The sequence below is a fragment of the Lissotriton helveticus genome, chromosome 10 (assembly GCF_964261635.1).
Source record: "Lissotriton helveticus chromosome 10, aLisHel1.1, whole genome shotgun sequence".
NCBI lineage: Eukaryota > Metazoa > Chordata > Amphibia > Caudata > Salamandridae > Lissotriton > Lissotriton helveticus.
In genome coordinates, this window is record NC_136071.1 from 269,777,992 (window position 1) to 269,794,178 (window position 16,187).

Below are 16,187 nucleotides of genomic sequence, written 5' to 3' on the forward strand. Positions count from 1 at the left end.
TTTTCCCCTCACTCATTCATCTCCGAAGTACCGACCAGCGTTAACCCTGGTACATGTGTTTACTGCATGTTTAATTTCTCTCATTTACGTTCATATTTCTTGGAGGCCGCACCTCTTCCTGATACGCTGTACTTTCCATTTACTTTTAGATTGCGACTTGTCCCCTGATGAAGGGTTTTAGTCCCGAAATGCATAGGGACACCATTCACGCAATTGGATTTCTTTGAATTTGAAATATGCATAATGACGCAATTACTTCAACTTAGTCACTATGATGGAATATGTGACTTTCACAATAAAGATTACTCATGAACATTGATGCGACAGTGAGATTCTATTTATGACACTGTTCATTACCTTCAGAACATTTTCTTGAAGAAGTTATTTTCTCCAACTGGAGTGCCAAAGGATATAATGTAGGACGTTCCTGCACTCCCCTATTTACTCTACTGAACTTTTGAGTCTCTACTGGCCAGGAGGGACCCTTTCCTAGGCACCCGAAGATTAATACACTCTCGTGTTTTATTTGACCTAGTTGAATTTCTACAGAGGGAGTGCCGCCATTCCTATCCCATTTGTTTATTGTCATATAATGTATGGCAAGCTTATAAAGTCCAAACGACGATTGTGGACACAGTAGAACAGTGCTTCAGCAGTTCAGTTACCCCTCCTGCACTTTCAGCGTGCAGTGCCCAGCCTTTCCTGAGTCAAGTGCCATAACTTAGTTGACTAGAGGCATGTGCCCGCGGGACTCAATCTGATTACTACTCATTCATACAAGGCATAATCGTCTTCCACTCAACAGATCAGGCAACCGAAAAATCAACCCTCCCCAACTCGGGCCCTCCCTCCCAAACCCCCCCCTCCCCACCCTCCCTCCTCCCCTCAGACATGCCGCTTCCCTAACAACATGCTTGCCGCTCATAATGTATTCCGCACACTCCAAGTAAATCCTGTGTCAGTGGCCCACATCCCACCCGGGAGAATGCCCCCATTCAAGGGACCTCCACCCACCTACTTGGTCATCCCACCATCTGCAGCGAAGGTCCCACGTAGCCAAAGGGGAGTCCTCCAGCCCTGCGTCAGTCTTCGGTACAGGCACATGACCGCCTTAACACTACCAGCAGAGGTGACCACGTATTGGCAAGGAAGGAAGACCCGTGGTTCCTCTAGTCCTCTCTTCCAATGTTTCACACAGCAGCCGTCACGGCCGCGTGTAGGAGAAAGTCCTGAGCAGGCAGTTCATGTCTGTCCACTAGATCTTGAAACGGTAGGAGTGCACCATCTTCCTATAGATCCCCAAAGGTGGAGATCCCGAATTCCTCCCATTCATGTAGCCACTGCCAATTCCCCCCATGAGGAAGTTCCATGCAGAACCATATCGGAATCTCGGGCGAGTACGCCAGATTCCCTTCATGGCGCCGTAGGGCCCTATTCCAACAGAGCCTCCGGACCCAGAACTCCCTGGGGACCGCCCTCTCCCGCACTGGAAGGCGCAGGAGAATCCGCGCCAGGTGGTGCAACTCTACGTCCCGGACTCTCTGAGCTATCTCCAGGCCTAATTTCTCTGCCAACCTTTGGGTAAACCATTGGAATTGGGCTGCATGGTAGTAAGCCTCGAAATCAGGCACTGCAAAGCCCCCCACCTGTCTTGGGCGCATAATGGTAGGCTTTCCCACTCTACACCACCCTGAACCCCACAGGAAGCTCGAGACCATGGAGTTGAGTTGGGCGAAGAACCTCCCCGGTATCCAAAGTGGCAAAGTCACAAAATAATAAAGCAACCGGGGTAGGGTTACCATTTTTAGTAGTGCCACTCGTCCCGCAACCGACAAAGGTCGAGACCCCCAGAAGTCCAGGTTATTCTTGGTATTTTGCAGGGCCCAGCCTATGTTACCCTCAAATAAATCAGCTGTGTCATGGTAAATCCTCACCCCCAAGTATGGTAAGCAGCTGCCTTCCCACCTCACTTCAAGCCCCTCAGGGGGATCACCACAGTCACCACGCATCGGGAACAGACAGGTCTTGACCCAGTTAACCCTGAGTCCTGCGACTCGTCCCAATCTCTAGCAATTCCCAGGCTCCACAGAGCGCGTCAGTGTTATCGGCAAGGAACATCAGTAGATCATCGGCGTATAGGGCAATATAGTGCATCCGACCCAGCATCTCTAGGACCCTGTAGTGTTCCCCCATCCATGCACGCACCGCTAGGGGCTCCATTGCCAGGGCAAACAGGAGGGGAGACAGTGGGCAGCTCTGCCTCGTCCCCCTGCCCACAGCACATGCTGCCGAGATCAACCCACCTGTCCGGACCCTGGCCGTCGAACTGGAGTATAAGATCTGCGCCCATGGCACAAACCCCTCGCCCAGGCTGAAGGCACTCAAAACCCGAAACAAGTATGGACACTCTAGGCTATCAAAAGCCTTTTCGATGTCTATGGATAGCACACATGCCTCTTCACCTCCGACCGCCAATGCATGCAGTAGCTGACATAGCCTCCTAATATTCACCGCCGTGTTCCGGGTGGGGATGAAACCAGATTGGTCTTCGTGCACCAGAGTCGTCATGTGCACCATCAGGCGATGTGCCAATATGCCACTCAGGACCTTATAATCAATGTTTAACATCGCGAGGGGGCGATACGCTGTTCGGTCCCACTCTGGTTTCCCCGGTTTAAGGAGCGGGACAATCACCACCTCCCTTGTCGAGGTGGGCAGATAGCCAACCTATTTGGATCGATTATAGAGAGACACCAGCTGCGGGGCCAGCTCGTCGATATAAGTGACGTAAAACTCTGACGGCAGCCCGTCGGTGCGTGGGGTTTTGTTCTTAGCCATGCGTTTGAGGGCTCCCCGGACCTCGCCCACTTCCACCGGTCGACCCAAGCTTTCTGCCTCTTCCGCTTCAATCTGAGGTAATTCTATATCTAGGAAATCCCCTTCTTCCAGTTCCCTGGGGACTAGCACGCTATAATAAAGCGTGGAGTAGTAATCTAGGAATTGCGTGTTAAATGCCTGCTGCCCAAAGTGGGACGTCCCCCTCTCGTCTCGTAGTTCGAGGATCGGCGTACCCCTGCGGGCAGGATTCGCTAAGCAGGCCAGGAGCGCCCCTGACTTATCGCGCTCCGCATGCGCTCACACCATATAGGCCCTACAATCAAAGCACCTCAGTCTCTCCACTTGTGTGGCCAGCTCCTCCTTCGCCCTCAGTAGCCCCTCTTGTATGTCCTCCCACCCCGGTCTCTCTCGTTCCCTCTCCCGAAGCCATTGCTCCGCGCCCTGTACCTCACTCAGTAGAGTTCTGTGCTGCCAACATTACACAATCATTATATATATATATTTTTTTTTTATGGAATTGTAATCACTCCTCTTTTTCTCCATAAAATTGACCATTCTATTTCACCGTTATATTGGTCATGTCTTTCCTCTGAGGGCTCACTGATACATTTACTTTACTACTGTCCTAAGGTCTTTAACTTTTGGGAAGTTATTTGGTCAAAATGCTGTTTGATTTTTTCATGTGATGTTCCTTTTGCTATTCATAATATCTTTTTAGGTACTATGGGCCCGATGTAGGTCGGTCGGTAACGGCCGAAAATCGGTATTTTCGGCCGTTACCGACCGGTATTTGAGCTTTAGTATGTAGGGACACATATTTTACAGAATCGGTAAATTTACCGATCGGTAAATTTACCGATTCTGTAAAATACCGAATCGGTATTTCTACCGATTAGGTAAATTTGGTATGTAGGTGGGACTCTTCTGAGTCCCACAAGCCTTACCGAATCGGTATTTTAGCATCAAATTCAATTTGATGTTAAAATACCGATTCAGGTGTGCATGCACATGTGTGCATGCACACCTGTGCCATATGACAGGCAGACCTGCCCTTAGGGCAGGTATGCCTGCCACATGGCCCCCGAACCTTTTTTGGGGGTGCTAGAGGGTGTCAAAGTGACACCCCCTGCACCCTTGTCAAAATCGGTATTTACCGATTCGGTAAATACCGACCGGTAAGTGCCCCATTCATTCCTATGGGCTTCAAAGCCCATAGGGATGAATGGAGCATTACCGGTCGGTATTTACCGAATCGGTAAATACAGAATTTTACCGATTCGGTAAAAAAAACATCTGGATGGACCTACATGTCCACCCTTCATATTTACGATTCTTAATTACCGAATCAGTAAAATTCGGTAATTAAAAATCGGTAAATGATTCCTACCTACATCGGGCCCTATGTCTCCTGATTTTGAACGTTGTTCGTATAAAACTATCTTATTTGACCTCTTTATTGCAGTTGCTTTTAAAGTTATATTAACAAATTGGAAAGACAACTCTAAAATATCGTACATGCTTTGGAGGAATCTAAGTTTGGGATGAACATAGAATTGCATCAGTTTCCCATTGCTCTATTCTCCAAAAGATTAGGCTACATTTACCATGGTTACCTTTTACAACATTCCTGTTCTCACACTCTTCTTTCTCATAATGTTCACTCTTCTTCCTTCTTAGGTTTTCCCCCTATCTAATTCTTTCTTCTCCACTCCTTTCCTCTTCTTTTTATTTCTTTTCTTTATCCCTCTTTATCACAAAATTATACAGACTTTATCACTTTTTTTTCTGGAACACACTTTTTAGTAAGATATTATAATGTTAGACTATCCATCTTCTTCCCTTCATGTAATTATAATCTTTTCTTATAATAGTTGTAAATGTGAATATGCTGTTTTATTCATTCTAAATGGACTTTAGCATTATGTGCTTATTCCTATTTCGCTTTTTCGTCTTGGTTATGTAATGTTTTCCATGGTTTGTTCATTCTTTCAATAAACAGTATTTAACTAAAAAAAAGAATGCAGATGAAAGCCATCAAATCAGGAGCACAGTACTGAAATAAATGAGTAAGCTATTCAATCATGAATAAGGTATAAGGGGGGGGCAATCATTTTGCATTATGTCACTGCAAAGCCCGCTCTAATGTATGCATGAGGTTATTCGGTACAACACTGTCTGTAGCAGACACCTAAAACTCTTGCGAGATTGAAAAACTGGAACAACAGAAGCTGCATTCACATACATGTTAACAAGGCATATAATGGCCAAATGAAATAAAGCCACTTGCATGAATACAACTCATGAGTACTTACTATTAATGACAGAGGTCAAAATAGGGGTGAAATTTATCTCAACAAGGTTTGATTCAGGAAAGTGGAAATTCTGATTAATATAAATGTTGATTACAACTACTGCAACTTTTCTATTACATTTTTTTATTGCTTAGTTAAATTCAGAATAAAAATGCCGAACATTAATTTAGAATAAAATGCCTAACGTAGTCATAGTTTTAAAAAACTCTAAACATGATCCTCATATGGTATGGCATTCAAACATTTAAGTCAGAACAATTTTATGACAATAATATTTGTTTATAAGAGTTAGCTAAAAAATATTGAAAACTTTATTCATAAAAGTAATCAATCTGATTATTACCTGAGGGTAACTAACTATCCCTCAAGTGCCATCTCTATGATTGATGAACAATTGTCTTTCAAGAAAGGGTGAGTAACGAGGATTGTGGTGTGTTATATGAAATGGTTGTGTAATCTTTATCTGCAATACATTTGCAAAAATTGCTTGGGTCCATTCAGACTCATTTGTAAAATCAGAAGTTTAAAGAGAGGAACTAGTGTAAACAATTTGGAAGCACCAAACATGAAAGAAATCCACCACCAATTTATAAAATAGGTTATATTTTGTGAATTTCTTGAAACCATGATGACCTAATTCCACCAGAGGGTTTCCGAGACATAGATGTTTAAGTAAAACAGAAATCTCAGCTTTTTAGTTCGAAGTGCAAACAAGCAATGGTTATTGTAAAGTTTAAAAAACTTTAAAAAAGTTTGAAAGAGTTGTGTCGAGCTACTCTGGCCTGACTGGGGTGACCAAATCTGATGGTCAGGGGGGCCACTAAGGAGTTTTCGGACACTTAACTGGTCACCAAACCAGTCTTAAGTCCAGTTCCACACTTTACATCAAGACCACCGTAGACTTCAATGGAGTGCTCCTGATGCTGGAGATGCACTATTCAGAGGATGCTAAAAGATGCTCTGGGCGCTGGGCGGTCAACGGGGTGTCCTTACAGCAATTTTTCCATCCACGGATAAGGTGGGTTAACTTTAGCCACAGGGGTCAGTGTCCCTTGAAGTCCTTTGTGAACCAGTAGAAGGCCAGATAATGCTTGGTTACAGATCTCTATACACAGCAGTCCAGCAGTAGGGAAACATCCTTTACGATGCAACTTTTACCACGCAGTGCCTTTACAACGTAGGTTTTTCAACGAAAGTCATTACAAGGAATTGCGCTGGGGGGCGCTCTAGGATAGGTAATAGTTTAATTTACTATCCAACATCTTCCCTACTATCCACAGGGACTGGAGTTGGAATAGTAAATTAAACTATTCACTATCCAGCACCCCCCAAACGCAAGTCGTTGTAACGACTTGCGTTGAAAAACCTGCGTTGTAAAGGCATGCGTAGTAAAAGCATGCGTTGTAACAACGTACATCCCCAGCAGTATCCTTTGGTGAAGTCCGGTGTCTATCTTTGGTGACCAATCTAGACTCAGATGACAGAATATGCTACTGACTTGCTGGAATGACTGCTTCAGCTTTGATGGCCCTGGTGCTGGTTCCAGGAAATCAGCCCACTGACCCTTGGAGTCACTTCTTTGGTCTGGGGCTCAGGAGCAACTTCTCCACGAGTCAGGACCCACAGGCACAGTCCTGTCTGTGCTAACCCAAGGTGCAGCAGGTGCAATCCAGCAATCAGTTTAGCCTCTCTTGCCAGGTCCAGGGGTCAGTAGGATAGTCCTTCTCCAGTCCTTTCTCCATTTCCTATATGATCTGAGTTTCAGGATGTCAGGGGTGCTATATTTATGACCAGAAAGTCCCCTGGGTAATGATGCAGTCACTAGCCAATGGAGTACCTGGATCTCACCTGCCCTGTGATGACTTCTGGCTATGTGTGGCATTTAGCATTCCCCGAGGGATGTATGACGTTACAACGCATGCTTTTACCACGCATGCTGTTACAACGCAGTTTTTACAACGCATAGCGCTTTGGGGTGCTGGATAGTGAATAGTCCCCGTGGACACTAGGGAAGGTGTTGGATAGTAAATTAAATCTATTCCCTATCCTAGAGCGGTTTTCGTTGTAAAACCTGCGTTGTAAAAGCACTGCGTTGTAAAAGTTTTGTTGTAAAGGATGTTTCCCTTCCCAGAGTGTACTATTCTGTCCACTCTCAAGATGCCTGAACGCTTTCTAAGTTGATAGCAGCTTGGTAGCCCACCCTTGAGGTGTGGCTTGCTGTGGGCTACATGCTCACAGGAAAACTAGTTTGGCCACTGATTTCCCCTCTCTGTTCCTGACATCAGCCTGTCTATCTGTACAAAGAGGCAACCCTTCAGGAGTGTGATCTCCATTTGCCCAACAAAGGCAGCTCTGCCTTTGAAACTCACTTTCCGGGCCAACAACCTGAGTGGCTTTCTGCAAGGGGAAGGTAACACCTCTCATTATAACAGGCTTATATTGTTCCTTAGCCTTGCTTATGCTACTCCCCAGAAGGGCAGAACATTGTCTGGTGGACAGCAGCTGAGTGAAGCCACTAGACAAACTGGGCAACAAAGTGACACATTTCTAAAAGTTGCCTTTTCTTAAAAGTGCCATCAAATTTAACCTGGGCATCAAGTCGAGTTTAAAGCCACAATTAATTTGATACATTGAAGTACTCCTAGTTAGCAGTTAGCTGGACTGAGGGATCAGTCAGTAACTTTATGTTTGCCAGTGGGGCTGCTAACGTTTTTAGAGCGAAACGGCAATTTGAGAACTATGCTGTTATGACATATTGAAAGTCCATGCTCTACTTAATATTATGCAGCTCCCTGCTTTAGGGATCCAGAGGCCTTCCTTAGGGGAGACATAAATGTATTGTGAATTGAAGTTGGGGCTTTGCAATTGGTTTAAATGGCAAAGTCGAACTAGCATTTTTAAAACTGTTCCTCCAGGCTGCAGTGGCAGGCTGAGAGCCATTTCATACTTTGTCACACAGAAATGCACAATCATTGTTGTAGTCTAACTTACCCACCATGAGTACCCTTGGTATTATATATTAGGGACTTATAAGTGAGTCAGCTTATGCCAAATGGATGCTAGCCAATGCAACATACATTTTGTAAGGGGCTAGCACACTGGCATCGAGGGCTGGTTAGTAGGCCTCAGTGCACTCTCAGAGTCGAAAAATCACCAGCATCAGTCAAAGACGTTGGGGGTGATCAGGCAAAAAGAAGCATTTCCTTACAGTGGGAGCCTAAAATATACAGAACAGTTTCATTTGCAGACATATATTTCTTGAATAGATTTAAAACTTTTAGTCTATCTCCCAACCTGAAATTCACCCAGAGGCAGCATAAAAAAAGAAATATCTGATTAGTGTTATTTTAGAGAACTAGGAAAATTAACATTCCACCCTGTGTTCTCTCAGGAGTAACAGGTTAGGAATAACCAAGCATGATTTCTCTATGCACACACCACATACTCAGCACTAAAAGAATAGATTTTCAGAAGTTCCAATATCACTGTTTTAAATGAGGCAAAATAAGTAACAGACTCTCACTCATTCTGAACACTAAATGCCAGATTCACTATATTCTCACCTTACTCAGTGCAGCAGCCATGGATGCTGCACTGCATTGCTTGAGAATGAGAGAGCAGGAGAAGGCAATATCTACAGAGATATGGCTCTCTCCTCCCATTTCCTTTGTGCTGGTGCAGAATTTTGCTGGCAAGCGCAACGTACCTTTATGCTGTAGAGCAAGGGTGTGTGTCTGTGTGTGAGCCTACCATACCTTTTGAACTGGAAAAGTTCCCTTCCAGTGAGAAATACTATGCCTAGACAACTTTTAAAACTGTTTCTATTTGTATGCATGTGGTACAGTGCAGCACACAAGCAATGCCAGAAAAGAACTGAGAAATGAAAATAAATCTCCTTTTCAAGCCTACTTCCAAGTGGCATTAAGTTTTGACGCAAACCCCTCTCTTAAATTTATGGTGGATAGGGTTTTGCATCAAAAATCATGGGTGGTTACCTGCGAATGCCCTTGTAAGGTAAAGCAGTGCTTTGGGCTGCTTTGTGTTACTTTTAGGTAACTTTGTTTTAATTAAAATAAATAACCAACAAAACATTTTTGTGATGGTTCTTGTCATTTTTGTGGAGCAAATAAGCGCAGCATATTGGTAAGTCTGGCCCTAAATAATTTGATTATGTATTACATAAATTCCAGCCAAGGCTGACAGTGGGAGTTATATAAATTGCTCATCTGTGGCTATGGTAGAGTCCTATAAATATTTAAACAACTGCCCCCTTACATGGCCCTTGCACAATGGAGTTAGGCAACAAGAAAAGCCTTTTATAAGTGCAATGCTATGTTATTTCAAGCCAATTCGACAATTTCCAAGGGAATACTTAATTGACCTACAATAGCGTTCATTCAGCTTTTATGATTTTCAAATCTGGAGCTAATAGGGGACGATTACGATGGTGGGTGGAAAACCATTCAGACAGACGTGGTAATGTGAAAAGACCGCCCGCATGTTCCGCGGCACCACTGCTGGTGCACTGCAGGAAAAATCCGATGAAACACTGCTGTGCAGGTATGGAAATGCTGAAATTCTGTCCATGCTGGTCGGATTTGCAGCGGAAAGCTCACAAACCTCCGATACACCAGCGGAATTCCCCGAGTGCAATTATGATGTTACCGCGGTGCCTGCGGTACGACCACTTGTTTCCGACCATCGCGATTGTCATCAATGATGAATGGGAGAGCCAGAGAAAGGACTAATGCAGTCCGACCGCGGCAGTCATGCGCAAATAGTAATGGCGGTCATTAGCAACTACATTACAAAACTACCAAATGTGGATGTGTATCTGGCTCAGCCAATAAAATCATCTAACACACCCCATTGACACATGCCCCAGGAAAATAAAAACTACAAATTCCAGCTCAACACAGACAACACACCTGACTTGAATACTCAGTTTGGCCCCACCCACATAGCTGAGCATAAAACCAGCCCCTGCATGACCACAATTCTTTGCACAATTCCTGAACTGAAGGGCCCAACCATACTACACAAAGGATAGGCAAACCTGCTCACATCACATCATCACAAACACACAGACACACCACACACCACACACATCAGCACCACCACCTTCACATCTGCACTCTTAACCACTCAGCACATCACATACCATGGGACAGAAGATTCCCACATTCACTGTTAGTGAGTTGTCAGTCCTGGTGGATGAGATCATAAGAGTAGAGCCATATATGTTAGGAAGCAGGTTCCTGCAGACCCCAGCAGCCAGGCAAACTCAAATGTGGCAAAGGATAGTTGACAGAGTCAATGCTGTAGGGAAATTTCCACGCAACAGGAAGGAGATCAGGAAGAGGTGGACTGACCTCAAGAGCTAGGTCAAGAAGAAGAACAGCAAGAACCGTGAGCAGGCTAAACGGACTGGCAGTGGCCCTCCCATTCCACCAAGAACATTCAACGCATGGGAGGAGAAGGTGCTTGGCATACCGCACCCAGAGAGTTGCACTGGAATTGAGGGGGGAGTGGAGGCTGGCAAGTACCAACAACAGTCTGCCATAACACTGCTATGTAATATCTTGCACAACTATAAAGCAACACCTCCTAGGCCAAAATGTAGTCATGTCCACCACACTCCCAACAAACATGTCTCACAGATCACACATTAACTCCCTCTCATTCACCACAAAGGTACATATCAATATTTACATGGGGGCACATGTACAGGCAGCCAGCACTACAACTTCCAACAGGCCCCCTTGTCCCACAGCTGAGCAGCATGGAGCTTTCCCAATATCCACACGCATGGGCCAGCCATTTCCCTCCAATGTGTAACCTCACAGGTAGGTAGCCATCTTAACTTGGAGGGGTGTTTGTGGCTGGGAAGTCTACACTACAACTCCCAACTGGCCTCCTAGTCCCATAGCTCAGCAGCATGGGGCTTTCCCCACACCCACAAGCATGGTGAAGCCATTTCCCTCCAATGTGTAACCTTACAGGCAGACATCTTAACTTGGACGGGTGTTTGTGGCTGGGAAGTCTGCACTACAACTCCCAACAGACCCCCTTGTCCCACAGCTGAGCAGCATGGAGCATTCCCCACACCCACAAGCATGGGGCAGCCATTTCCCTCCAATGTGTAACCTTACAGGTAGATAGCCATCTTAACTTGGAGGGTTGTTTGTGGCTGGGAAGTCTGCACTACAACTCCCAACAGGCCCCCTTGTCCCACAGCTGAAGAGCATGGAGCATTCCCCAAACCCACAACCATGGGGCATCCATTTCCCTCCAATGTGTAACCTTACAGGTAGGTAGCCATCTTAACTTGGAGGAGTGTTTGTGGCTGGGAAGTCTACACTACAACTCCCGACAGGCCCCCTTGTCCCACAGCTGAGCGGCATGGATCATTCACCACACCCACCAGCATGGGGCTGCTATCTCATTGCTCTCCCAAAACGTACACGTAGGTAGTGACTGCATGCACCCCGCCATCCTTTTCTAAATGCATGTAGCCACATAACCACACCAGCAAAACATGTCAGACAACTTGGCATACTTTTAAATGCCACAACCAGTGTGTAGACATCTAAGTGCATGTAACTGTCTCACATGTTAAACTCATACTTACCAAGTCACATTTGAAACTAATTCATGCCACAATCATGCACAGCACAGAATGCAATGTGGAAGTGCCATGGTGTCTGAGAATGAAAGCCCATCTGAACAGTAAACATGCATGGTCTACATGAAAAACAAAGGAAAGTACATATGATTACAAAGCTATGTATAACATGACAATGGGTCCTTCTAACTCTGTTGAAATAGATTACATGAAGAGCTAAATTAAAAAACGCATAACAGAAAGTTGATGTCACACAATTATGTTGATGAGGACATGTAGTTACACTATCTGTACACTGCACCAACTTTCAATTCACAACGAACACCATGGACTACTAAGGTATGTACGTCAGCATCATGTCATGGTGCACAGTATTTTGCAGACATAAAAAGTCATTGCATTGCAAAGTGTTTGTTGTATCAAATGTCACAAACAATAGTCTAACATCAAGCTTGTTGCGTGCAACTCAATTACCACATTACCTCTGTTCAGCAGGAATTCAACTGCTAACTGCAGAGGATGACACTAACATGCAGAGCCAGTCTCCCCCCCAGAACGTGAACTCTCTGATGCAGATTCCCCAACATTCTCAGACGAGAATTCTCAAGCTGGCCCCTCTAGCGTGGCAGGGACCAGCATGTCTCAAGCCCTCATTGTCCCTACCACCACCACAGCAAGAACAACTGTGCTGCCCCATGACACTACGACCTGAGTGGCCTCCACCACCACCATCACTACCACCACGGCAAGAAGAACTGCGCTGATCCCTGCCACTGAGACCTGTGTGGCATCCACCACCACCATCACCACCACCACGGCAAGAACAACTGTGCTGATCCCTGCCACTGTGAACTGTGTGGTCTCCACCATCACCACTGCTGCCTGCAACACTTGCCCTGCCACGGTGGTTACCAACACAACCACACAATCACAGCATGCCAGGGAGAGTGTGCCAGTGCATTGGGGGACAATGTCACAGGTCCGTGCCAGGAGGGCAGGTGGGAGGACAACTGGGGCAGAGACACAGGAGAACAATTACCCTGAATCCATGTCCACCATTGCAAGAGTCCTTGGTGCCTACCAAGAGAACCAGGGAGTAATGGGCCAGCTTGCTGAAGACATGCATGAGATCCACCTGCTGCAGCAGTCCATTGACACATGGATGGGCTAACTTGTAGACCTTGTTGGCCAGCTAGTGGGTGTTCTGAAAGACAGACTCCCAGCCGTAAGTGCAGCTCAACTCCCCTCCAGTGGCACGCATGCAGTGCAGCCCACCAATCCAGGTACAGCCACAGAGAGGGGTGTGCAGGAGGAGAGCGAGTCCTCACACACCAATGACCCTGCCAAATGCACCAGAGACCGTCCGAGAATCCACAGGGGAGGATCTTCTGCAGGCCACCATACCAACGCCACTCCTTGAGCCAGCCATGATGGTATCTTGATGTTCCCCTTTGCATTGACTCTGTTGACTATCCTTGCCCACATTGCCATGTTGCAGGCCTGAGTCTGTTGGACTGTGTGACTTCAGCTGTGTTGTAACTACACTATTCGTCTCATTTACCATGACTGACAACTAATTTCTTCACTTTTCACATTTTTGTACATATTCACTTCACTTGCACAAATACTTATATTGAATAAACACTCTTCACATACCTATGTCTGTGTCAGCTCCATGTTTATTGCAGTATGTACAATGACAAATCATAATCCATTGTTCCAACAGCTCTGAATGTGAAGAGGCATTGAGAGGGTAAATGAACCGAGAAATACACAAGAGAATGACATTTACTTATCAGGTGACACCATTACAGCTGAAACACAACAATAGGCATCAAGGTACCAAAAGAAACACACATAGTAAGGATCAACAACCTCAACATACACATTATGTACCTGGATACAAATACCCTGTGCCACACACATCAGCCATTATCACACACAGCAACAGCCAGCAGTCAAAAATATCTATGCCTTGGCAATAACATCCAAGCCAACACACAATGTCACTGTTCTACAAAGTCACTTACATTCCAGGGAGGAAGTTGGCAATGAGCTGTTGACGCAAGTCAACACCTTCCTCTTCACCACTATCGTTCTCACTGGAAGTGTGTGGGATTGCAGGGGGGGCACATCTGCTGCTCATTGTTATCCAGGATCAGCGGAACAGCTTTGCGCAAGGCAAGGATGTGTAGCATGCAGCATGCTACAACTATCCGGCACACCTTTTGGGGGGAATACAACAGTGTACCTCCGCTCTTGTCCAGGCACCGGAATCAGGACTTCAGGAGGCCAAAAGAGCCTTCCACCACATGGCGTGTTCTACCATGTGCCTCGCTGTAGCTGACTTTATCCGGGGTACTTGGATTGCGCAGTGGGCTCAGCAACCAAGGCCTGTTGGGATACGCTGAGTCACCTAGGTGTGGCATACACAGAGAAATGTTGTGATACAAACAGTTGACGAGAACAGTATGTCACACACAACACACAACTTGACTCACCTACAAGCCATGCATGCTCTGGATACAGATTTGCCATCAAATGGGGTACAATGCTGTTCCACAGGATGTAGGAGTCATGGGCTGAGCCGGCAAATCTGGCACAAACATGGCTGATGATCAAATCTGCTTGGCTCACCACCTGCACATTTATGGAATGGTAGTGCTTCCTGTTCCTATGCGCCTGCTCACGTGCCTGTGGTGGGACAAGGCCAATGTGTGTGCCGTCAATGGAACCAACTAAATGAGGAATGCGGCCAAGGGCCTAAAAACCAGCCTTCACAGCGGGCAATTCTGGTATACTTGGGAATCGTATGTATTGATCCTTGTATAGCATAATTGCGGAGACGACATCACATTGCACGATGCTGAATGTGGCTTGCGACATCCCACCGGCGATGGCCACCGTGTATTGGAACAAGCCTGTTGCAAAAAAAAAGCAGGGATGCCTTGATCTTCACTATTGGGGACAAGGTAGTTGGATATGTACATTGAGGCCTCAGATGGGGCTTCAACTGAGCACACAGCTCTTGCAGTGTAAAGCGATCCAGATGAAACGTCCGGATGATGTCCACATCCTCGGCCAGGACTGTGAAAGGATAGGGCACATTTGGGCGTTGCCTACATGAAATGGAAGAGGACTAATGTTATTTAAATGACACAATGAGATGTGTCAAACAACTCACATCTTGACTCACGCTACAGAAACAATCAATGTACTCTAACAATTACTTAATCCGCAATCCAGATGCAGAGACACCTTTACCACATGTGTTTGTACAAGTGGTCATATTGTACATACTGACTACCTATAAAACATAATCAGACGTTGTGAATGGTACACTAATACATCTTGTGTCACCAGCCCTAGGAGTAGGAGTAGGTGACACAGCAGATGTATGAGGCAGCAACACAGCTGACATATGTAGCTGCTGTACCTGCCACACCTTCTTGCTTAAGTTGCACAGACCACTACTTTTAATCACAATGTGCACAGTGTGTGTAAGCTGATCACATATCCTACTTAATTCAGCTATGTGCACTGTAAAATACCACCATTATGTGGTCAGTCAATCATTAGTGTTGTTTGATTAGCCATCTCACACATTGAGCTGATTTCACACATGAGACAACATTATACAACCAATAGATGTACATCCACACACATACCATAGGTGACATGAGTAAGTGCATGGCAATGCATGTCAAATGTTCAACATACATGGCATATGTAGGCATCAGTGAGTTGTATGTCACACTAGCATTCATTGTACAAAACAAGTGCAGTAAGAAACTGTGGAGGTATAGTGTCCAAATATAAAAGTTGGCTAGTGCCATATTGTGTCCATATTTGCGGTATGTGTGCCCCGCCACCGCGGGTTGGATCATTGGACACACTTGAAAGATACAGCATAGCGGTAGCAACCGCCTGGCCTCCGCGGTGTGACACCGCCAATGCCATTGCACACACTAGGAACCGTGATCGTGGTAGTCAGATGCAACTTTCAAGCCTCGGTATGCGTGCACCGCCACCGCTTGCGGCTCATTGGACACACTTGAAAGATGCAGCATAGCCGTAATAACCGCCTGGCCTCTGCGGTGTGACACCGCCAATGCTATTGCACATACTGGGAACCGCGATCAATCAATCAATCAATCAATCAATCAATCCTAACATTTGTATCGCGCACTACTCACCCGGAAGGGTCTCAAGGCGCTTGGGGGAAGGGGTCCGCTACTGCTCGAACAGCCAGGCCTTGAGTTGTCTCCTGACGGCGAGGTGGTCCTGGGTCAGCCCAGCCGAATGTGGATGGGGAGGGAGTTACATGTCTTGGCCGCCAGGTAGGAGAAGGATCTGCCTCCGGCGGTGGCTCTTCGGATGCGTGGTACGGCGGCGAGGGCGAGGCTAGTGGA